At 37.4% G+C, this 25568-nt stretch overlaps 1 long non-coding RNA gene across 3 annotated transcripts; it reads right to left on the reverse strand.

Moving 5' to 3' along the window:
• Positions 1-895: 895 nt before the first annotated feature.
• LOC144240570 (uncharacterized) lies at positions 896-21012 on the reverse strand. Of its 3 annotated transcripts, none has more exons than XR_013337757.1 (6): positions 20962-21012; positions 8837-8895; positions 7912-7940; positions 7034-7138; positions 6842-6908; positions 896-1055 (listed from the first exon to the last, which is right to left on the reverse strand). It is a non-coding gene; the product is annotated as an uncharacterized LOC144240570 (long non-coding RNA). The 3 variants fall into 3 exon arrangements; XR_013337756.1 differs by lacking the exon at positions 896-1055 and adding an exon at positions 5200-5506; XR_013337758.1 differs by lacking the exons at positions 896-1055; positions 20962-21012 and adding exons at positions 5200-5506; positions 16722-16777.
• Positions 21013-25568: the final 4556 nt, after the last annotated feature.

The following is a 25568-nucleotide window of genomic DNA, read 5'->3' on the forward strand; positions in this document are numbered from 1 at the left end:
GTTGGAAAACATAGGATATGGTTTAGGTTGAACTATGTGGACGTGGTTTCCTGTTGGGTTTATATAAGAAAGAAAGGGAGGGCTGGCTAATGAAATAGTAGGGTGCCATGTCATACAGGGCACTGGGCTCACAAGCTTGAGGAACTTTTCCCTGATTCAACAATGGAAACTATTTGCATTACAGTAAATAAATGGCATAACTGGTCTTTTTATACGATGGATTGGAGTGTGGAGAAGAAAAATTAGGAAGCTATTATGAAAGAGCCATACTGAGGAGACAGAGGAAGAGAAAGCCAAGGAGGAATCAGATCAGTAGATATTGAGGAGATGGAAACTATTGAACTTGGTAATCGGTTGGATATAAGTTTAGGTATAGAGATAAGCAGGAGGTATGGGAGAGGGAACTCAAAACTGGCTTAGAGTTTAAAGTTCATATAACTAAGAGAATATTTCCAAAATATTTTTTCCAAAAACATATGTAAAATTGAAAAGTAAAAAGTGTAAGTAGAAATTTTGCTATTTTAATTCAAATTTTAAAAGGTTTGCCTCAGATTGTTATTTGTTTTACGCTAACAACCTAGGGACACCTGGCTGGCTCAGTTGGAAAAGCATGAAACTGAAACTCCTGACCTTGGGGGTTACGAATTGGAGCCCCACGTTGGGTGTGAGATTACATAAACAAACAACCTTTAAAAAAAATCTAGATAATTAGTTCAAATATCTCCTGTCTATCTACTAGCATATATGTAGTCTTTTTAAGATAATATGGATGGATTACATTATAAAACATAAATAAATTGAAAAATAAGCAATATCATAACAGAAGTTATTTCTGTATTTATTGTTTTATTAAAATCATTGGTTTATATTTTTAAATAATAAATATTACAACAAAATAAAGAAATGCGTGGAGCACCTGGGTGGCTCAGTTGGTTAAGCAAATGACTTTGGCTCAGGTCATGATCTTGTGGTTCATGGGTTCGAGCCCTGCATCTGGCTCTGCACTGACAGCTGGAGCCTGCTTCAGATTCTGGATCTCATGTCTCTCTCTTTCCCTTTCAAAAACAAATAAACATTAACAAAAATTTAAAATAAATAAATAAATAAATAAATAAAAATAAAGAAATGTGCATTCTATTGGATTTACTTCACTAACCTTGCTTCATTAATTTATCTTTTTTAAGTATAGTTGACAATGTTTCATTAATTTCAGGTATACAACATATTGATTCACAAATTTATACATTATACTATGTTCAATACAAGTGTAGCTACCGTCTGTCACCATGAATCACTATTACAATATCACTGACTATTCCTTATGCTGTGTGTTTTATTGCCCTGACTTATTCATTCCATATCTAGAGGCTTGTATTTCTTACTTTCCTTTACCCATTTTGCCCAGCTCCCCACCCTTCTCCTCTGGCAACTCTCACTTTGTTCTCTGTATTTATAGGTCTGATTCTGCTTTTTGTCTATTTGCTTTTTTTTAGATTCCACATATGAGTGAAATCATATGATATTTGTCTTTGATGGACTTATTTCACTTAGAATTATATCTTCCACGTTCATTCATGCTGTCTTAAATGGCACGATATCCTTTTTTATGGTTGAGTAAAATTACTATTCACTATATATAATATGTATTATTATTATATCATTATGACATATAGCGATACACTGATAGGTTAGTAAAGTTAATCCAACAGCATGCACTATAATATATAGTGATATAGTGATAATATAGTGATATATAGATATATTGATAATATATATACTGTGTGTGTGTGTGTGTGTGTGTGTGTGTGTGTGTGTGACATCTTCCTTATCCATTCATCTATGAATGGACACTTAGGTTGCTTCCATATCTTAGCTATGATAAATAATGCTGGTAATAAACATAAGGGTCCATATATCATCTCAAATTAGTGTATTAATTTTATTTGGGTAAATACCCAGTAGTGGAATTATTGGATCATATGGTCTTTCCATTTTTAATTTTTGGAAGAACCTCCATTCTGTTTTTCACAGTGGCTGAATCAATTTACATTCTTACCAAGAGTGTATGAAGGTTTCTTTTCTCTACATCTTCTCCAACACTTGTCATTTCTTGTCTTTTTGATGTTAGCTTTTCTAACAGGTATAAGGTAATATCTCATTGTGGTTTTGATTTGCATTTCCCTGACAATTAGTGATGCTGAGCATCTTTTCATATGTCTGTTGGCATCTGTATGTCTTTTTTGTGGAAAAATAGCTATTCAGATCCTCTGCCAATTTTTTAATTGAATTGTTTGGGTCTTTTGGTGATGAGTTGAGAAAGTTCTTTATATACATATTTTGTATAATAACTCTGTATTGGTTATATAATTTGAAATGCCTTCTCCCATCCAGCAGTTTGCCTCTTTGTTTTGCTGATGGTTTTCTTTGCTATGCAAAAGATTTTATTTTTATATAGTCTCAATAGTTTTACTTTTCTTTTTAGAAAAATGTTTAGAAAATGTTGTTTAGAAAAATGTTGCAATGGCTCATGTCAGAGAATTTACTGTATTCTATTCTAGGATTTTTATAGTTTCAAGTTTCACATTTAGGTCTTTAATTCATTTTAAGTATTTTATATAGTTTTTTGGTTTGTGTGTGTGGTGTTAAAAGGTGGTCCAGTTTCATTCTTCTACTTGTAGCTGTCCAGTTTTCCCAACATCATTTATTAAAGAGACTGCCTTATCCCCATTGTATATTCTTGTTTCCTTTGTCATAGACTAATTGACCATAAGTATAGGCTTATTTCTGGACTCACTATTCTGTTTCATTGATCTACATATCTATTTCTGTGCAGTATTATAATGTTTTGATTACTACAGCTTTGCAGTATATCCTGAAATCTGGATTTGTGATACTTCCAGCTTTGTTTTTCTTTCTCAAGATTGCTTTGGCTATTTGAAATCTTTTGTGATTCCATAAAGATTTTAGTACTATATGTTTTAGTTCTGTGGAAAATGTTATTGGTATTTTGATAGAGATTGCGTTAATCTGTAGATTCCTTTGGGTATTATGAACATTTTAACAGTATTAATTCTTCTAATTCATAAGCATGTAATATCTTTCCATATGTTTGTGTCTTCAATTTCTTTCATCAGTGTTTTATAGTCTTCAGAGTATATGTCTTTCTCCTACTTGGTTAAGTTTATTCCTAGGTATTTTACTCTTTTTGCTGCAATTATAAATGGTGTCATTTTCTTAATTTCTCTTTCTGCTACTTAGCTTTTCTATACTTAGTATAGAAGCAGTACCAATTTCTGGGTATTAATTCTGTATCTTGCAACTTTACCAAATTCATTTGTCAGTTCTAGTAGGTTTCTGGTGGAGTCTTTAGGAGTTTCTCTGTATAGCATCATGTCACCTATAAATAGTGACAGTTTAACTTCTTCTTTACCAATATAGATTATTCTTATTTCTTTTTATTGTCTGATTGCTATGGCTAGCATTTCCAGCATGTTGAATAAAAGTACTAACCTTTCTTTAACAAGACAAAAGACATAGGAACTGAGTTGACATATAAAGGACTATAAAGGAAATGTTCCTCAAAAAGTTATTTTACCTAAATATGCTTATATAATTTCATCTTTAGAAAATATTATATGAGTACAAATGTGTAATATAGTTTATATATGAGATACTTGTTACTGGAACAAGAATTTCACTGATCTAGGTAATATCGTACATTTTAATGATATGATAAACATTTGCTGTAGTTTGGATGATCAATTACCTTTTCCTAAAATATTTATACTGTGTTAGGCACCATGTTGGGATTAACCATGATAAGAAAGCAGGCCTGTCCTAAAGAAAGCAGGAAGTTATTGTCTGAAAGAGTATAAAAGCCATTCAACTGTAACAGAGTTTGAAATCTCAGGACACAGTGCTATGATGAACAAAAGACAATGCAGGTATGACATGTCAGAGAAGACTTCAACCTTCAACTTCAAGGAGTAAGTGGACCAACTGAAAGAAGTGAGGACAACATGAAAGAGTCTCCTAGCAGAGGGGGTGTCAATAAGAAGACCTGGAGGCAAGTAACTGGACAGCAGTAAAGGTTGTAGACAGCAATGAGGGAGGGAGTTGTGAAATAAGGATAGAAGGATGATTCAAGGACTGTGCACTCTGTTTAAAAGTCTGGAATTTTGCCCAGAAGAAAAGAGGTCATTCAAATTCTAAGTATAGAAGTGACATAATCACATATGTGCATTATAAAGATTACATCAGGTGCAATGCAGAGAAACAGATCAATTGGATTGAAAAGAGAGATTCACTCTAAGGATACTGCAGAATATGAAAAGAGATACTGGTGTCTTATAAACACTTAAGAGTGAATATAAATAAGATAGACTAAGACTAGCAAAATGTGGTAAATGACTAAATGTGGAGATAAGGGAAAGGGAAAAGCCTAAACACAGATCTAAGAGAATATCAAGTCCCTAAAATTGGGTAACCAGGGAAATGGTATTCACTAAAATGGGATCAGTAGGAAAGGACCCAATCTGGGACATGGCTATCCATTGAACTTTATGTATATTGCACTAAAGGTATCTAAGGCACCCAAATAGAGGCATCCTATATGCAACTAGATGCACAGGTTTGAAGCAAAGAAGAAAGATCTGGTCTAGAGACTAATTATCAGCATATATATAGCAATTGAAATAACAGGCATAGATGAGATTGTTCAGGGATCCTATTTAGGCTGATAAAAGAAGGTAGCAAGACTCATTAGCAAGAATATGAACAAACATGGCAATAGTGTATCTGTGGATTAATGAGGGCAAGCTGGTTTGCAGCAAATGACAGAAGGTAAATTTCAAGAAACAATTGTAGGTAGACAACTCTTTTACATAAAGCTTCAGAGATATTTAGTATATGTGCTGGCAAAGTAAGCGTGAGCTTTAGAGATATTTAAAGAGCGACACGGAATAGATATAAGATTGTCTTAAAGAGGGAGAGACTTAAGATGGTTAAATGTTCATTAGAGATATGAGTACACAATGACTTTGAAGACACAGGGTGGAATCTGAACACTCCCAAGGTGAAATAACTTTCAGAGGGGTAGGGAAATTATTTTATATATATATATTTTATGTAAAGAAGAAAATGGTGGATTCCAATTTTTTTTCTTAGCCCAGTCTATTAGTTTTCTATTGCTATGTAAAAAATTATTACACACTCAGTAATTTACAACTATACACATTTCTCATTTCACAGTTTTCAGGAGCCTGGACACTAGTTCACTGGGTCATCTCAGGGACTAACAGAGCAGAATCAAGCTGTTAGCTGGGGTGGGTATTCTCATCTGAAGTTCAGGGTCCTCTTCTAAAGTCACTGGTTCTTAGTAGAATTCAGTTCCTTGAAGCTGTGAGAGTGAGGTTCCTGCTCTGTTGCCATCAGCCAGCTGTTGGTCTAACAAGCCACTTGTCCCTTTCACATTGTGCCTGTACGGTGGCAATTTGCTTCTTCAAGGCTGAGAAGAGAACATTTGCTGCTTCAGATTTCTCTAACATTGGGAAGGGCCCAGTCTCTTGTGATGGTTCACCTGATTAGATCAGTACCACTCAGGATAATTCCCTGTGATTAACTCAAAGACCAGTGATTTGCAACCTTAATTCCATCTGAAAATTCCCTTCAGCTTTATAAGATAATGTAATCTAATCACAGGTGTGACATCCAATTGATTCACAGGTCCTGTCCACACCCAAGAGGCAGGGATACTAAGGACTTTTACTCCAGGAGATGGGATGTTTGAGGGTCATCTCAGATTTCTGAATAATACACATCAACCAAAAGATCACCCTAAATTTAAATATTTTTCTTTTCTTTCTGAAAGGGAGATTTGTTCACTATTCACTTAATGTGTGGGTTCTCATCTTAATACATACATTCATAAATTGTTTTATATCTTTTATGGAAGTAATTCTCAGTCATAAAAAACCAAAATCTACAAAAACAACTAAATATTTAATATTCATTGAAAAAAGCAACACCATTAAAAACTTTTGGGACCCTCCAAACCCAGAGTTTGGCGAAGAGTGTAACTGCAGAGAGATCTCATGAGTCTACACAGAGATCTAAATCGTGGACTTCAATTACACTAATATATATATTACTGAATATATATGTATACATTCAATAACACTATAATTGATAACATTTATATTATCATAATATTTATAATGTTATAAATAACATTTATAATATATATATTATATACAGAAAACAGGAAAATGAAGACAATTATTGCAACTCTTTGTTACAGCTTTCTCACCTGTCTTAAAGCTATTATCCTTAGGCACTTTTGCTTTGGGTTGACACTAACTGTTGACCCCCTTTGTGGCAGTGCAGGCCTAGTGCTTAAGGCACTATCTCTCCTCACTCCCTAAGAGGTATATTCAAAAGCACACCTGATCCTGGACTGTCTCAGCACAGGAAGGGTGTTGGGGACTCTGCCCTTTGGATTCAATATCTGTTTATGAAATGAGCGGAGACTAACCAGGTGAGAACTAGGACCTGTTCATAATAGAACCTGATTCTACTTAGTATCAGCCCACAAAACACGAATAGGACAAATTAATTCCCATTACTTTATTCCACCAGTATTGTACAAAATTAAACTATAATAAAATTAAGTGGAAAAACTGAGAAATGATGAAACAAATCTATCTTTTCTTGAATGTAATGTGTCCTAAAATTTGTAACACCTACCAAACAACAACAACAACAACAACAAAACAATATTGCCCTCAGCAAATAAGTATGACAATTACACTCTAGGACTATCCAAACACAGTGAAATACATACATGCCGGGAGCCGCACCAGTCTCTCTGGATGGCAGTCACAGCAAGGAAATGGCAGTGTTTGCAGCTCCTGCCATGAGAAATGAAAACTGGCATCTCCTTCTGCTACTACTGGCTCATGTTGGATATAAGCCTGCTGGTATTGACCAGGCCTCACAATATTCCATATCAGACCCATATTCTGAATACAGATACCTCATAAGGAAAAGCATATTCCTGCCTTTGCAAGAGAGATTTTAGATGAAAGCTCTGTGGATGATTGTCAAAAGGCTCTTCCTATGGGCCTTGCAGATCCAAGACCTAGACAATAAAGGGGGTTAAGAACACAAGAGTTACAATTGAGCCTGGCCCTGAGACAAAGAGCCTAATTTAAAGTTAAGGTACAGATAAGGGCAGAACATAAGTTACTACATATATCTTTGCTAATTGGTGAAGCGTAACAGTCCCTTCCTGAAGGCCTACATTCCACAAACACCCTCCCTTACACTGGCAACTGGGATGAGGATAGATAAGAGTAGCTAAAACATAAACCCAGGTGCAAAGACTGACATATTTATGGCCCCCACGGTGCTTGCACATTCAGCATCAAGGAAAAGGCTCGCTCAAGCAGCTTAGGAACAAGCCTAATACACATTCTTCCCTAGTGATTAAAAATTGTCTAGAGGCCTACCCATGCAAAATAAGATAAGTTTGTTAGTACCTTAATCTGGGGGAATGATGTCAAGAATATGGGGAGGTTCTGCAAGAATACTTTTGTAAAGCCTGTTTCTGTACACCTTCTGCTGATCAAAGCATCTTATTACAAATAATTAGCCCCTGTAAAAATTCTGTCTTCGGACGTCATATTATCGTTGAACCTTCAAATAAAGACACCAAAACCGACAGGACAGAGATGCCTGCCTGGTGATCAGAAAGAATCTCGGGGCTCTCTCATTCTCTTTCGCCGACATCGTCCATCCTTCAGGGACCCCTGGACCTGTCAGAGTCGGCGCGGCCTCTGACACATACAGTGCCATTATGAATCTAGTGTCTTCCAGGGTGTGGAAAGAGGATAAAAGTGGAAAGACAAGTGCCTGCAATTACGATGTTTGCCACAGCCAATCTAGGAAAATAATGCAGGACAGATAAAGGAAAGCAGCATAATAATAGCTACTTCCCACTAGTTATTAAATCCCCATGTTGTTACAGTCACTGTGGTGGATACTTTAAAAACATTATCACAGACCCTCACAATGACTTTGCAAGGTAAGTATTTGTCTCAAGTTTTGAGTTTACAATAGGGGTGCTTGGGTGGATCAGGCAGTTAAAGCGGCTGACATCGCCTCAGGTCATGATCTCGCGGTTTGTGGGTTCGAGCCCTATGTAGGGCTCTGTGCTGACAGCTCAGAGCCTGAAGCCTGCTTCAGATTCTGTGTCTCCCTCTCTCTCTGACCTTCCCCTGCTCACGCTATCTCTCTCTTTCTGAAATAAATAAATAAATAAAACTTTTTAAAAAAAAGTTTACAATAGGGAGAGACAGACTAGGAAACTTATCCCAGGGATGCAGAAGGAGCGAGAAGCTGTAACGTGTCCCCAAATTTAGCTAACTTCAAGGCCAGCGGGATTTCTCATATATCACATTGCCTCGGGTAGGAAAGAGTGCTAGCGAGGAGCCTGATGTCATATGTCTCCAGAGCACTGGAGTAGCACTTGCTAAAATAACTTCAGACTTTTCTGGTTGTTTGGTGACCTCGTTTTTTAGAAAAGTGTCACAAAACATAAATTTAATATGCCCTATTACCCTGCATATGATGAGATTATGTCCTATAAACTGGTTTGTTTTCATAATATTTTTAGTAAGACATTTTTTTAAAAAATAAATATTTTATCCATAAAACATTTTTTTATATCAGAGATTTCATAGCTGATTAAATTCTTGGAGTTCATCATTTCTTTTTTCTTTGTTTTTTTTTTTAAGGCCCCAGTTAAATGATATTGTAAATAAATAAGGCACAATACCTTAGTTTCCCAGGCTTCTTTGTATGGTTTAGCTTGTACAAATCTGTACCATTTTTATTCTGGAAAAAAAAAATGTTATTTGGGAGGAAGAGAGACACATTGTATCAGTAACATACATAAGAGGATTGGGAACTATTCTATAGCTTTTATGTTATTATATAGTGATGTAATTGCTGTTTCCTCTAGTGTTTCTCTCCTTCCCCTTTGAGAAGCCAACATAAGAGACTTCTGCCTGCATGTCCGGAGCCAGAAACTCATTATGACTGAAGCCCTGCAAGGCAGTGCTGGGAACCAAACTGTGAAATTGCGATTCCTTGAGTGGAGTGTGGGAAGCCCTATGTACTGCTAGTTTTCTAATGGATTGAACCACACAATCACAGCAAACAGAAAACCCTGAAGGTTGATTTCATGTGTGTGTTTATTTTTGTGGTGTTCAAGAGGAAACTAATCAGACAGGGAAACTTATTAAAATAAATGTTTCCTTGTCTAAGAGATAGCCACCCTAACATTTGCTTTTCATTGATGTTTGACATGCATTTTGACTATCCTTTAAAGTTTTATTTTTCTGAAGATTTCATTTTGACAGAGAATATGAGGAAAGAAAACCTCGTGGAATTTGTTAGCTGAAATTTGCAAAATTTTATAATAAATCAGATCTTTGGTCGTTCTTCCTCATGGGTAGACTTGGGAATCAAATGGCCAAAATAATCAACCCTCCCATCTACTTAATTTTCCTGCAAAAACTATATAAGAAAATAAGATAAATAGTTTAAAACCAATATAGCATTATTCCTTCCATTGAGCCTACATATTTACAAACAGAATTGTGGAACTCAAAAACTATTTGATGTAAGCTGCAAGCTGAGTGTTAGTGAATAAAACTTCAACATGCAATTTCAAAGAAATGTATCTAGAGCTATGATTGCCAAAAGTAGACAAATTCTTATAAATTGGCCCCTACCTATTGTTTTATATTTGTTCTTACAAAAAAGAGGGCAAATTTCCATGTAACAGGACTCTAAACTGACCAGTAGGTCTGTAATTTCAAGTCAGATGATGGTATTCTAATTTGGTGTAGGCCATGACATGTTAAATAGATCAGCATAACTCGCAGGAACAAACATAAAATGGTCATATGCATTTAAGTGCCAAGAGTAGCCAAAAGACAGCTGCCCGCGTATCTGAATCATTTCAGTAATTCTTTCCCAATTCTCTTTCCCCTCTCTCTGCCATGCATCTTTCCAGGTCAGATACTCTCTAAATATCTCTCTTCCCTTTTCATACTCTTTGATCTTTTAGGCTCTAGAACAGGGATTGAAAACTTACTAATGTTTGTCAGGTCATATGCCAACATAAGGAAGGTAAAGTTTGAGAAGTAAATCTGGACCAAAACATTATTTCTTATAAGTCGCTACTCCAAAAAGGTGACTGGTGAGAGTTGCTCAGGGAACCTAAAAGCTAGCCTCAGAATACTGAATGCATATTTGAGCTTGAGCATCCCTCTAGCACCAGTGAACAGAAATATTCTCAGCATGTTCTATACAGGCACTGCTGTTGGGGCTGTGGGTGGTGGAGGGGGCTACCACCCTGTACTCATTTCTAGCTCTCAGAGTTTGGCCTCTGTACTTGAGTGGGATTTTATTGTCCTTAATGATACTCCATTAAAAAATAAATATCCTTGGGGCGCCTGGGTGGCTTCATTGGTTAAGTGTCCAACTTTGGCTCAGGTCATGATTTCACAGGTTCATGAGTTCAAGCCCCACATTTGGCTCTCCATTACAGCACAGAGCTTGATCAGATTCTCTGTCCCTCCCCCCATCTTCCAAAGTAAGTAAAGAAACAAATAAAATAAATATCCTTAAAATGGACATGATTTAAAAGGACATTACAGGTAAACCAAGAGCTAACACTATTCAGCATTGAAAAACATATTTTAAAACATCATTAAATCATTGGAGATTACTGCAAAAACAGAAATAGAATAATAATTCAGATTACACTTATGTACATATATGCATTCACATATATATTTATGTATTGTGTTACATCATAAGTGTAAAGAGAGAAGCTATTTTAAAATGATGTGTGATAAAGAAAATAAGTTTAAAAATGATGTGTGGTAACTGCTGATAAAGGAGCTATGTAAAAGATCGACAGACTGCATTATACATACAATTGTATATATTGATATATACATATATTTGTAATGATAATAAAAATGATTTTATAAGAAGGGAAACAGATCCATACAAATATTTGCAGCAACTTTTATATATTAAAAAAAACAGTATCTGCACTATATAAAAGGTTTATGTAAATTGGCATGAAAAATAACACTAAAATGTAAAACAGAATATGAACAATTTGAATCAAAGGTAGTAAAGTAAAAAACCTATATAAAAATCTTCAATTCTCGTAGTTACCAAAAGAACACAATTAAATAAGAGTAATGTGCCTTTTTAAACCAATAAAATGAGGGAATTTGGTAATCAAGCAGGTGTTCTCATACATAACTTATAAAAGATAACCAGTTCACAGATTCCTTCTGGAAAAATGATTTTTCCAAAATACATAAAATAATTGTACCCTTTAATCCAATTATCTGTTGAGGAGAAGATAAAAGAAACAGGGAAAATACTAAGGGAAAAAATGAGGAAAAGTTAATATACATGAAAATATTCATTACAACAAATGTAAAGCCATTAAAATTATGAGGATTATATATCAACATGGAAAAAGTGCTATTTTATAACACTTAATGAAAAAGAAATAACTGCATCTGTCTACTAAATATAAAAATCATGCCTAGATAAAAACTATATGGGACAAAAACTATTTAAAAGAGTTTGGTTAAATCTTTCACTGTAAGCCATTTCATTGCATTGTATTTTAATCCAATCCATACTACAATTTGATTTATCTAGCAAAAATAATTTATTCAAAGCAAAGATTCCTGGCAAGGAGTGACAAAAACCCTAGCATTCCCCCACTTTCCATCCTTTTATTTTCCATAAAACATTTAGCTAGGCACAACGCCACCTGAATAAAGGCAGCACGTCCCAGGCTCCTTTGCAGCCAGGTGTGGGGAAGTACCGAAGTCCTGGCCCGTGTGCTACGCGTCAGAGCTATATGTGGCAGGTCCCTCAATCCTACCTTAACAGGCAGCTGTCAGGTGGCCTTCCCCAACATCTATGTTCCTTCACCCCGCCGTCTGGGTTGTGGAAGCCAACTTGGACAAGGGCCACAGTGTGGATCCTTCAAGTCAGTGTAGTGCAGAGTGATACTCTCAGCCCTGGTGTGCCTGTCTCTGGCCTTTCTCTACATGAAGGAAAGTGAGCAATAAACTGTCCTGCCTAAACCACCATTAGCTTTCACTTTTCTGTTTCTTAAAGCAGAATCTCAGCCTAAATGCAAAGTGGTTGCCTCAAAGCCAGCTAGTTGTAATATTTAAGCCGTAATCACTTGAAAACAACTAAGAGCCAAGTTGGGGCAACACTGTGAGGGCAGGAGGACACCAAGAAGATTGCCAGCGTCGATCCTGGGGCATCCAAGCTCATCAACAGGATCCAGACCTGGCGCGTCAGGCATTCGCCGTGGGGTGATATCACCCTAAGGTGATGAAATGTGGTTCTTTGAAGAGAAAACAATGTTAGCTATACAATGGTCTGTGGCTCTCCAGCACTCCACAGGACATAATGGGACACGCAATATATCTCTAGTATAACGTTTCATGGTGGTGGGGGCTAGAGCTTTGGGGCAAAGAGCCTAATAAAGGCTGGGAGGAAGGGGGTGGCAATCACGAAAAAAGATGGAAAAAAAGACTGAGGATCTTTGCCGAATGTGAAGTCCTCCCCTGCCTGATCTATCAAGCAAATTCTACTTATTCTTTCAGATTCCACAGCATCCTGAGTTAACAACTCATCACATTGTTTTATTAATGATTATTTTTCCATCTCCCCCACTAGATTTTAAGAAGATTTTAAGAATATTATGATGTTCAACTTTGCGTCTATAACACATTGCATGGCACGTAATAACAGGACAAAAAATATAAGTGGCTGAATGAGCACCCCAGGGGCATTTTTCCTGCAAGTCTAATGCTCCAGCAAGTCTCACTTAACAACAGACACAATTCTCCCTCTGCCTGAGTGGCGACACATTAAGACAATGACTGAGAACACACAGTGTTTCTCAAACAATATGTTGAATAATTTGGTAAAAGAATCCAGTTTGGCCACAGAAAACACCCCATTTCTACTTATTTTTACCAACTTAGGTTTTCCTGTAAAAAAAAAAAAAAGCTTTAATCTTCTTTATATTCATTAGTATTTAGCATTTTCTTTTTTAATCTCAAACATCAAGTTGATCTGAAATCTGCTGTTATTTTAACAATAGGGCAGAGTTTGATATTTGGAATTTATACAAACACTTCTGAAAAGGCCACTGCTAAATGGAACCTAAGCTTTTTCAGTTTACAGGAAATATCACAAACATTAATTATGAACTCAAGTCTTTTTACTAGTGGTTTATTCTACCAGTGTGGCTCAACCATGCAGAATTAGTCCACCTATAAAGAGTTACTGAACACCTACTGCACGTGACGTGTTGTGTAGGTCCTACACGGGATTTAAAGGAAAACAAAGCCTTGCCATCTTCAAAAGTCATATATTCTTTTTGAGAAACTGTCATGTGAAGCGATATAGTTTAAGTGCTTTGCACAATGCACACACAGATGTTTGAGAATTTGAAAGGAGAACATACAAAATTCATGCAAATAAGATCCCATGGATAGGTTGGCTTTAGGGACGTGCTTTGCAGTTGAAACAGGATTATAATAGAGGAAGATGGGGAGACGGGTATTGCAGACAGTGAATAGCTCAGAACAACACACAAGAAAAGCACAAAATACTTTTCAAGAAGAGGGCATGAACCGCATTTGATTTGTATGTGCATTAAATTTGAGAAACAGGGGTGCCTGGGTGGCTTAGTCGGTTAAGCGTCCGACTTTCGCTTAGGTCATGATCTCGCGGTTCGTGGGTTCGAGCCCCGCGTCGGGCTCTGATGCTGGCTGCCAGCTCAGAGCCTGGAGCCTGTTTCAGTCTGTGACTCCCTCTCTCTCTGACCCTCCCTGCTCACGCTGTCTCTCTCTCTCTCTCTCTCCTAGAAATAAATAAAAAAAAAAATTAAAAAAAAAATTTGAGAAACAAATTTAGGCACCCATAGCTAAGTGAAAGAAAAGAACAAATAGCAAAATAACTTGGAGTCATTTCCTAATGAAATTTTTATGCTTTGACAAAAACCATCATTAGCCGGTGGGGACTATAGGCAGCCTTTGAGTTCGTGAACCGGAGCTATGCTTAGGCAAATTAGCATAACGTATGTTGGCAGAGTAATGTACAAAGACTTCCAGAAGTAGGGAGACCAACAGTTCATTCTTGCAGTGGCCTGGAAAGAGTTAATAAAAGAGAGGAGTTAGTACTGTAGGAAAGAAATGCAAAAATGAGGATGGATGAGAAAAGTTTTCAGGAGTCAAATTTGTAATTCTTGACAACTTCTTGAATGTCTAGGATAAGGGGATAATATATGGCAAGAAAAAATTATTCCTAGACTTTAAGCTTGAGTAACTGGGAGAAAGATGTGACATTAACAGAGAAAAGAAAATAAGAAGGGAATATTGGATTAGGATGTAAGGAAGTAATGAGTTTTCCAATTTGGGCATATTAAACTAGCCGATGCCCAAATGAGCCCATTTGCCAGGCAGTTAGAAATGCAGTCTCTGGGAATGTAGGAAAAAAAAGTGCTATAAATTATGTAAGCAGAGGTTATGTTTGAAGTGGTGGAAATATTTGAAAAAACAGAGAGTATGGGATAGAAAGTAAAAGGATCAAGGAAAGAAACAGAGATTGCTAATTTTAAGAGACAGAAGAAAGAGACAGAGCAGAAGTTCCCACCGGATCTGTGGGGAACCCAGACTGGAATATGCCACCGAGGCAAGAAGAGCCTGCCTTGCTAAGAAAGAATCTGCCGTGTGGCAAGGTTGCCAAGGGATCAGGAGAAAGCATGCTACTTTATAACAATTGAAATCAATGTTGGTCATCAAACCCTCATTACCACTGTAATCAAAGCTCTCTTATAAACTGGCATCATCCGTTTTCCCCAGTATTTCTCAAGTACCACAAAGTATTGGTACTACAAAGCAAACTTGCAGTGTATCCTGGTCCAAATATCAATGTAACAAATATTAACATGTTTCAATTTATTTGCTATTATATCGGGGAAGAAAACATCAGTTCTACAAATAGTAATAATGTATTTTCTGTTTTAGAGGATCATATTGGTAACTCAGTTTTATTAAAGTCATTAACAAACCAGGGAGGGTTTTATTCATTGTTGTTACAGGGGTAATGACGTAAATTGACCCACATGCTGAACAGAGTTACAAAAAAAGATCAGCTGTGAACTTGCTTTGTGAACATGGGAAAGTCATAACTTTGCTGGTTTCACTTCTTGTTTTCTGTTATGTACTGTAGGGGCTGAAGAAATCTCTGAGGCACCCTACTGACTTGATATATATTCAATATATTCCTGTAATATCTTTTGACTAGTTAACTTGCTTAAGAAAAGGTGGCTCTGATTGATTAAGGGAGTGAAAGCAGCAAGATGAAGAACAATATGACAAATATAGGTCTCACATACATAGCAAAATGCGTGTATCAAGTTCAAAGTCCTATATTAGAGAGAATCTCCAGGTATATGAAAAGAGACAGGAAATAACATGTTCCTTTGCCCCAGGGAGTGACAGATTAGAATAGCAACATTGTTCTCAAAAACAATGTTGTTTTAAGGAAAATGTTAGGCAAAAACTGAAATCTTTTACTGGAGAATATCCTACAAATATTAACATGAGATTCTCAAAGCCCTGCCACTGTTAAAAACTAACACTTAAATCTTTGTAACAGTAGATGCACACAGCTAGGTCATTCAGGGAAATTCTCTCATTCCAGAGGCTAGATTAATTCACTGCTCAGGTACTTAGAAGTCACTTTTGAGTTTAGCTCAGGTCATGATCTCATGGTTGGCGAAATGGAGCCACACGACAAGCCTTGCTTGAGGCTGTACCCTGACAAAGTAGAGCCACTTGGAGTTCTCTCTCTCTCTCTCTCTCTCTCTCTGTCTCTCTTTCTCTCATTGAGCCCTGCCTCTGGCTGTGCCCTGAAAGAGCAGAGCAGGCTTGAGACTCTCTCGGTTTCTCTCTGCCCTTCCCCTACTCTTTCTCTCTCGGTCTCTCTTTCTCTCTCAAAATAAATAAATAAACATTAGAAAGAAAAAAAGAAGCATTTGAATCTCTGCCAGAAAAATGGAAGTCTGTCCAATTCCAGCACTACCACAAGCCAGAGAAAAACCTCAATATCAGGGCCTGTATGTTAGAAATCTCTTGTCCCAGAGCAGGTTGCAAAACTCATTTTGAGCATATGTCAAAGGTTGCTTAAAGGGAGGTATTTGCCATCTATTCTCAATATGTTCTGTAACATACCAAAAAATGTTAAACCAAAGCTGGCTTTTTCCTTAGCTTCTTAATTCTTAATAGCAGAAGCACATAAAAACAACTAATTGGACTAGTTCATCAGAATAAATAATAAATGAATGCATTGCTGGTTAACCTCATTGCTTTTGTTAAACACAGTACTTGTTCCATTTATAGAAAAATTTGAAATAGCTGATTGGCCTTAGTGACCTTCCTACCATTTGGTCAGCCAGTGGTACAGTTCACATAAGAGAGCAACAAAAATGCCTTCTTTTCTCTTTATATACCATTTCTCAAGATAAGATTTGATCCCTTCCATCTCTAAAAAAGCGACTAAATAATTGTTATATTATTATAAACCTGTTAGGTGGATGGAAGCAATGGAAGGAACAGCTTCAGGCAGGGTCCCGAGTCCTTGAAGCAGAATGATAGAGACATGGAAGTAAGGGCCGTGAGAAAAACAAACAAGCAAACAAACAAAAACCCTACACATTATAAGCCCCAGAGCTCACCATCCTAACCTTGTAGCTTCCAAGACCTTGGACCTGACCGATCCAGAGCCACAGGTGCAGAACATTCTACCCCTGCCCCAGGGTAACCTCTCCACTCATAATACATTTGCGTTGCAGGAATAGCCCAAAACCTATAGAAAGGCTACCTGGAGGGTAGGTATGAACCTTATTGGGTCAAAAACTCCCCCTCTCAACCTGTGGGAGGAATTTTCCCAATGACTGGAAGCAGCCTGCATTAGAGACCAGGCCAATGTATATCACCGCTCCTCCCAGCCTGGGCACACCCACTAACATCCAACCCCAAAACAACCAAGGCCCGGTTCCACCCTATGGAACCTGTTCTCTCTCCCACTTTGAGAATGTACTTTCTCTTTAATAAACTGCTTTGTGTTTGCTACTTTCCTTCTGGTTGTCTTTATTCTGAGCACAGATTCCCCTGTAAATAAATCTTCTCCTGAGGAATCCAACGACGAAGACCTCCATTCACACAACATAGTCCCTAACAAACCTATGTTTTTAAATACATGGACTTCAATACATGTATTGCTTACACTTATTGAAGTTCAAATTGTCCCATACAGTTGACCCTTGAAAAATGTGGCAGCTAGGGGTACTGACCCACTGCACAGTAAAGTAAGCTAACATAAGGACGGTGCCTGGGTAGCTCTGTTGATTAAGCGTTGGACTTTGGCTCAGCTCATGATCTCACTGCTGGTGAGTTTGAGCCCTGCATCAGGCTCTGTACTGACAGCTCAGAGTCTGCAGCCAGCTTCAGATTCTGCCTCCATCTCTCTGCCTCTCTCCTGCTCGCACTCTCTCTCTCAAATATAAAATAAAAAACATTTTTAAAAAAGGAAAATCATAAGGAATACAAAAATGCATTTATAGTACTGTAGTGTAAAAAATCCAGGCATAAGTGGACCATTTAAACCTGTATTGTTCAAAGGTCAACTGCATTAGCCAGTAGGGAACTCTTCAGGTGAATGCTTAATTCCTTTTGACATGATCCCAAAAAGTCTCTGATAGCTCCCTTGCTACCCACTACAAGAGACTTTCCAAACTCATCTTGTACATTTCTCTTACAAGTTATACGGTATTTTATTTATTTATTTTTAATTTTTTTAATTTATTTTGAGGGGAGGGGTGGTGTGCATGCACGCATGAGGGCAAGTAGCAGAGTAAAACAGAAAATCTCAAGCAGGCTCCACACTGTCAGTGCAGAGCCCTATATGGGGCTTGATCTCACGAACCGGTTCATGAGATCAAGACCTGCGCCAAAATCAAGAGCTGGACACTTAACTGACTAAGCCACCCAGGGTCCCCAAATATTATAAGACATTTTAAAACATAATTTAGTCCCCAGCAATATGCATTGCTGATGGTGATGTTGCTATTGTTCCCAGGCCTTTTCAGTGGAGCTTATATATAAATATTACACACATAACACACACAGGCACACACCCAGACAGATAGACAGACAGACACACACACACACACACACACACACACACACACACACACAACACACACATGCATATCTTCAAACTAATTTTGAAATAGCATGTGATAAATTTGATCTGTTTTACAGTCCTCTCATTTCGGCATGCTTTCATCATATTCATCAAGATATTTGTATCTTGATAATTTTTAATGGGATTTAACTACAACACTTTTCTGTTGTTCATTTTTATGTGAAGTTATTTTCCTGAACGTTTAGAAGGGATCTTGGTTTAGATGACATTTTCTAACTTCCCAGAGTGCCTTCTTGCATCATTTGCATGCAGTGTTAATAAAAAACGTAAATGGTGGCTTTCTTTCCAGGATCTTTTAGTTCTGTTTTCCTTTCCCACTTTTAGGCGGACATCCTTTTCTCTTTCTTGTTAATGTCCCTATTCTGACCAATATTGATTCCACTACTGGCAGCTTCTCCCTCATAGGGGACCCCTTCAAAGTCTGGTGAATCAGATTGCAGAGTTCATGGGGACTAGCTAGCTCCAGTTCCTTACACTTTCCGAGTGCCGGCTGTTTTGTGCGTTCCTAGGCTTAGGTTTCTAAGTCACTCTGTGGCTGCCATATAGCTTCTTCTAGTGAAGGTGATGTTGGGCCCTGCAGCTTTTGTGTTGTTGATTTGTTTCCAGCTTCTTATATTTGGAGGTTCAAAGGAAAAGCTTGTGACTCAGTTTTGTTAGAAACATTATGAGGTTTTTCAATTTCCTTTCCAATTGTTACCACATTCCCAGAATTTCCCAGCACATGCTACTTTTAGAAACAGATGTAGGCACAGCTCTGGCTATAGATGTAGACAAAGATGCAAAGAGAGTTGCAAGCACAGGTACAAGTACAGATATAGATACGGACATAAGTATACATAAATGTGCATAGATTAAAATGACTAAAGGAGAAGCATGGAATATATGTTATCAGGGTGATGGGATTATGGGTGATTTTTGTTTTGTCATCACATAATAAAACCAAAACCCAAAGGTAGTACTTGCAAGTCTATGAGAATTACCATTATCTTCTCAGGGGTGTTGGGCAATGGCCCCTGTTCAGCATCCCATTTGTATCTAAACCCCATTCACAGCAAATTCAATTATCTCCTTCAGTTCAACTAATTGTACTTTTATCTTCTTTACAACACAGAAAATGGTTCGCTCTTCATTCTTCTCAACCCTTTGGATTTGGGCAAGGGTTCCATGTTTGAGGGTTCCGGTCTCCTTCATACACGTTAAAATCTAACTTCTGCTATTTCATTACAAATCTTTTTTGTCTGAATGGTGTCTTTGCTTTTCAAACATTCTTCATCTTTCATGCTAATATCTAATATAAAATTACAAAAGCCTACTCATGAGCTATAAAGTCAAGAATTTGACTCTCTTTCAGAGTTTTTATTATTATTATTACTCTTTTTCCCCCCTAGGGCAACAGCCCTCACACTCCTGTCTCACTTAATCCTGAAGAAGTAAAAAGACCCAGAAGGAAAATGAAGTGGGTGGTTTTTATAAAATGTTCTCCGTTTTCATTTCTCTATAAAAATGATTGTTTCAGCCTCCTGGGTGGCTCAGTTGGTTAAGGGTCTGACCTCGGCTCAGGTCATGATCTCACTGTTTGTGAGTTCAAGCCCCGCATCAGGCTCTGTGCTGACAGCTCAGAGCCTGGAGCCTGCTTTGGATTCTGTGTCTCCCTCTCTCTCTGTGTCCCTACTCCACTCATGCTCTGTCTCTCTCTGTCTCAAAAATAAGTAAAACATTTAAAATTAAAAAAAGAAAATGACTGTCTCTGAATAGTGACAATAACTTTGTTTACATTTGTGGCAATGCTGACTCTATTTTGTGAGCATTAGCTCACCATTTGGATAAGATCAGACATTTTCACAATAATTTTGAGTCCTCATTATATTCTATTTATACCTATCATCCGTTAAATTTGGCTATCACTACTGTGAAAGAGCAGAGAGAGAAGCAACAGTAACTGTGACTATAACACTTGCATTTAAAATTGTTAAAAGATAAACTGAGACATATTAAGACTTAAGAGTTTACTTGAGTAAAAATTCATTCAAATCAGACAGTGCCAATCTGAAAGTGGTTAGAGTGCTCCACTGACAGGAGGTAAAGAAAGACTTTTATAAAGAAGAAGCAGGAGCAAACAAAAAATAAATTAATAAATAAAAATTTTAAAAATAAAAAATTATTGGACCACAGCTTAAGCGGTTGCCTTATTTGGGTTGCCTTAGTTGGCTGTTTGTGACTGGTTGTCCTTAAGTTTTGATTTCTAAACCTTGAGGCATTACCTCTTAGAGCCTGCTTTGCTTACATAAGCAACTAAGGCATTAAAGCCACCTCAGCCTAATGGCCTCCTTGTCTAGTCATTGAACCAGGTTCCCTCCCCTCTCCTGATTGTTTTTTTTTTGTTTTGTTTTTGTTTTTGTTTTTTGAGGAATCTGAAACACGATCTCCCCTGAAAAGTGTCCCGTTTTCCTCTTTGGGTTTGTTATGCCCGAATCGCGAGTCCCCAGAGACCTCCAAGGAGCCGGCACCGATGCAAGTACAAAAGGGTCTTTATTACAAGCTCTAGCAGGGGTTCACCTGTCTCCCGGCACAGCGGCAGCAAAGTGAAGCCTCAACAGTGGCGAGCAGGGTTTTTATGGGGGAAGGGCAGGGGTGTTACCGTGCACACGTTATACCTTTTGCCTTATTACATAAGCACCCATCATAATTGTACAATGCCCATAGTAACAGCATAGTAACAGTTTTGACCATTCAGTATCTGCGAGGCATCCGTTACATTTGGCAGGACCCAATCATGACCTTTGAGAGTCTTTTAAAATGACCAATCATGACGTGGGCTCAGAGAATCTACGTGGGGCTTATGCAAGCGGTGATTGATTGGCAAGTTTGTACAAAGTAACTACCTGCAGTTCCCAGCCCTGACTCGTCTCCAAGACTACAGGAAAGTTACACATTTCTTTTGATTGGCAGATCCGAGGCGGTCCGAGGGTGGCTTCAGTTGAGGCTTTTCCTGGAAATGGGGCTACGTGCAGCCTGGGGTTGTTTCTAATGGGGAAGTTAATTTCGGGCTCCTCAGATTCACTGCCCCCTCTGCTTTTCCTATAGTTTTTACCATGTAAAATAACTAGTATAAACGCATTAGATAGGGACTTGCAGGCGGTTGTTATGAAATTCTCAGCTGCAGAGACAGCAGATGCAATGGTGCTTTCCTCTCAGCGATACTTCCCACCAAGTCTCAAAGCTACGTTATATCTCAAGTTCTCCAGGAATTCAAACAGTTAGGGGAAAACCCGTCATGATCTTCTCCTGAAATTATATTCCAAGAAGTATGTTCCCTTCTTTGTGGCTACCCTTTGGCAAGTTTGGTTTCTGATTAGTTCAGTTGTTAATGACTGACAGTGAAAACCACTGTATGGCAAAAGTGACTTCATTTGTTCCTTTATGTAGTAGAATTTAAAAAATATATAAGAGTTAAAGTTGCCTTTTAAATGATTCCAATTGTTAATCAATAAAATTTACTTCTGTAAATAATTCTGAAGGTTTATAGGTCAATCTCCATAGACTGCTAATTGGATCTTAAAAATACTGTAAATGTAATGTTTCTATAATGTGGTTTTCATTTACCCATTAACTTCTGACAGTAAAATTTGAAACAAGATATATTCATATCATGGAAGAAAATGAAAATAGTTATATTTGTAATGTCATTCACAATTCTTTCATATATATATTTCATTTGATTTTTATTTGTTTTTATATTTTTAAGTTTACTCATTTTTGAGAGAGAGAGAGATTGTGTGAGCGGGGGAGGGGCAGGGAGCTAGGTAGAGAGAGACACAATGCTAAGCAGGCTCCACACTGTCAGTGTAGAGCCTGACCTGGGGTTCAAACACAGGAAACCATGAGATCATGATCTGCACCAAAACCAAGGGTCAGATGCTTAGCCAATTGATCCACCCAGGTGCCCCATACTTTATTTGATTTTTAAATCTCTATTCATTTTAATGAGAATTTACTCAGTATGTATCCTGTGTCAGGCACTAACTTAAGAATAAGGGAGTATGAGGAAGTACAACAGCCCTCAACAACCAGTGGTGAAGGAGGCCACTCTCTAAAATATAGAACAGGGGCACCTTGGTGGCTCAGTCGGTGAAGCATCTGACTTCAGCTCATGTCATGTGCTCACCACTTGTGACTTCCAGCCCTGCATCGGGCTCTGTGCTGACAGCTGAGAGCCTGGAGCCTGCTTCAGGTTCTGTGTCTGTCTCTCTCTCTGCCCCTCCCCCACTCATGCTCTGTCTCTCTCTCTCTCTCTCTCTCTCTGTCTGTCAAAAATAAATATACATTACTAAAAATAAATAAACATTAAAACTTAAATATAAGGGAACAGTCTCAGAAAGATTAAGTAGTTTGCCAAGCTCACTGATAGAAAAATTGATAATAGAACTGGAACTAGTATTCACTTTGTGAGACTGATCTCATATCAAATAGTCATACTCCTATCACATCATTTACTCTAATAACATGACTATATATTTATATAAAATCAAAAATAACACTCTGGCTGTGAAAACATTTGCTTACACTTGAAACCAAATTTTCATGCAGATTTGTGTCTCTGGCATAAAAACACAATCAAATGAACACAAATTCTCAATTTTAAAATGGCAAGCCTCAGTCTATGCTGTGTTTGGGTACTTTAGGGTAAAAGGGGTTGAAGGAGAGAGACCTTTGTCCCTGAACTGAATTTATGAATCCAAAATTTTTCTAGTACCTATTGCCGATTCAGTGACTCACTAGCCTATCACTCTACTGTAGAAATAAATGCTGCATTTACTTTTCTTCTTCAGTCTCTCTGTTCTTAATTGCCATATTGACAAAAAAGAAACAGTTGTTTACCTTCCAAATTCTCTGGAGCACCAGCTAAATTAATCCTTTTAAGCAATGTTTCTTTAGCTCTGGAAACAAGTAGCATGCAAAGTAGCAAGAGGCTCCCTTAAGAGGCAGCAAACACAAGATGCCTAGACATTAACCTTGACTGGGAGAGCCTTGTAAGTATTTGCTTCTTACTATGGAAACAGCGCTGAGGTTCTGGGGAGAAGGTGGAGATAACTAGGGCTGGATTAAGGAGAAGGCCAGTTGAGCAGTTCCCTGGGGTGTGAATCTTTAAGGGAAAGCCTGATAAACACAACTGATCTCTTCCTCTGAGGCATTCCACCTTCTTTCCTGATAACAGAATCCTAACTTTGTTCCTAACAGCAATGTGTCTAATCTGAGTGATGAATCATGATGTCTGAACTGATCTTAGTATCTCTGTCCCTTGGAAGATATTTTCACCAGTGGCCTCCCTTGCAGCTACAGGTGAGGATTCAACTCCATTCTGTAGAATACTTTGAGCAAAATAAAATGTTAGAGTAGTGTTGGCTGGTACCACTCCTTCTTCATTCTTGTTTGGGATACTGTTGTGATACTGTGCCCGAACCCAAAAAGTGGGGAGAAAGGCATTCCTAAAGAATTGAGACCTTAATGTTAAGTAGAAACTATCAGAGTTAATAGGGTGGGGAATAGGTCTCCAGGAAGAAGGAGTACTCTGTAAATGCCCAGACAAGAGAGAGCATGGAATCTCAAAGAAACTGTAAGAAATGTAGTATGATCAAATTATGAAGCATACGGCTAGAAATGGTAAGAAAATCTATCGGAGAGGCAAACAATGATCAAATCATGAAGGGCATTGCGAGGCACACTAAGGAGGTAATATTTTGCACTAAAAATAAATGGGAGTTATTGAAAGCTTTTAATCAGAGAAGTAACAAAATTAGAATAAAATCTTAGAAGGGGAATGCAAGAACTTTATTAGGGACTAGGGAAAATAAAAAATTACTATTGTGAGTTTTGATGAGAGATAATGGGGACCAATAAAGATAGTGAAAGTGATACTAGAGATAATTGGATAAAATGTACAGATATTCAGAAGGCAGAATAAATAAGAAAGTATTAGTGAATTAATCTAGGGGAAAAGACAAAAATTAGAGTTACCTCTCAGTTTCTGGCTCTGGCAGCTGTCTAGACATAAGTGATGTCAATCACTGAAGAAGGAAAGACAGGATGAAGACCAAGTTCCAGGGCAATTTGAGGCTTTTATGAGCCCTCCAAGAAGAGGCAGAATTCTGAGACTCAGGAGTAAGATTGCAATGGAAACAGCATGGAGGCCAGAATAGGTTAAGAGCATTTTTGGACAGTAGGGAGAATTCTAGTGTGACTGATGCCAATTGTGAAAAAAATGAAATAGCTCATCATTAAAAGTAGCATATCTCAAACTTTATTGTGCTTAAGGCACACTCAGAGAATCTATAAGCCAGCTTCTCAGGCTCCATTACTAGGAAATTTCTTTTTAGGAGGCCAGAACCAGGATCAAAAATCTGCATTTTTGGTAGGAATCCTATTATAATGATTATTATACATGCAGATGAGTGAAGAATCACACTTAGAAAAATACTCGTTAAGGGGAAGATGAAGACATGGAAGAATTTAAAGATAGAAAGAGAATGGAGAACAATGTGCTGTAAGAAAAAAATGAGAACATTTCAGAAAGTAAAGACAATCCATGGCACCAAAATTAGGAGGAAGAGTTATGCTGCATTTTACTTTAGCGCCTTAAAGAAGATTGAAAATACCTCAATGCAATGAAGGAAGTTACTAAATAGACGAAGAGTTGGATGTTTTCTTGTGTGGGGTTTTTTTTTTGACATTTAGTTGCAATTCAGTAATTATTATTAAATAGTCACACTCACTTTTTCAAATATCCTATATAGAATTTTTTTCTTATAAACTGCTTTTAACTTCTGTTGAAAATACTTCAAAGCTATTTTCCCTTTAATTATAAAGATAAGAGTTATAAATGTCAAAATTAGAAAGGAGTGAAGGGTGCGAGAGTATGCCATCCCAAAATATGCCTCTTTGAGATAAGGATTATTTTGAGCTGATTATTTTGAGAAACACCAGACACAAGAGAAGCTCTGAAAATACAATAGAAGTTACCCTTTCCTAAAGGAAATTTACAATTATAAAGAAAGTCTCCAATTGTAAGGATGTACCAAAGAGAAACAGTGACTCATTAGAAACTCTTATTATGGAGAAATAATCAACTTAAATCTGAATAAGAAATCCTATTCTAATTTACCATA

Source organism: Crocuta crocuta, unplaced genomic scaffold (genome assembly GCF_008692635.1).
Source record: "Crocuta crocuta isolate KB4526 unplaced genomic scaffold, BGI_CrCroc_1.0 scaffold6, whole genome shotgun sequence".
NCBI classification, from domain to species: Eukaryota; Metazoa; Chordata; class Mammalia; order Carnivora; family Hyaenidae; genus Crocuta; species Crocuta crocuta.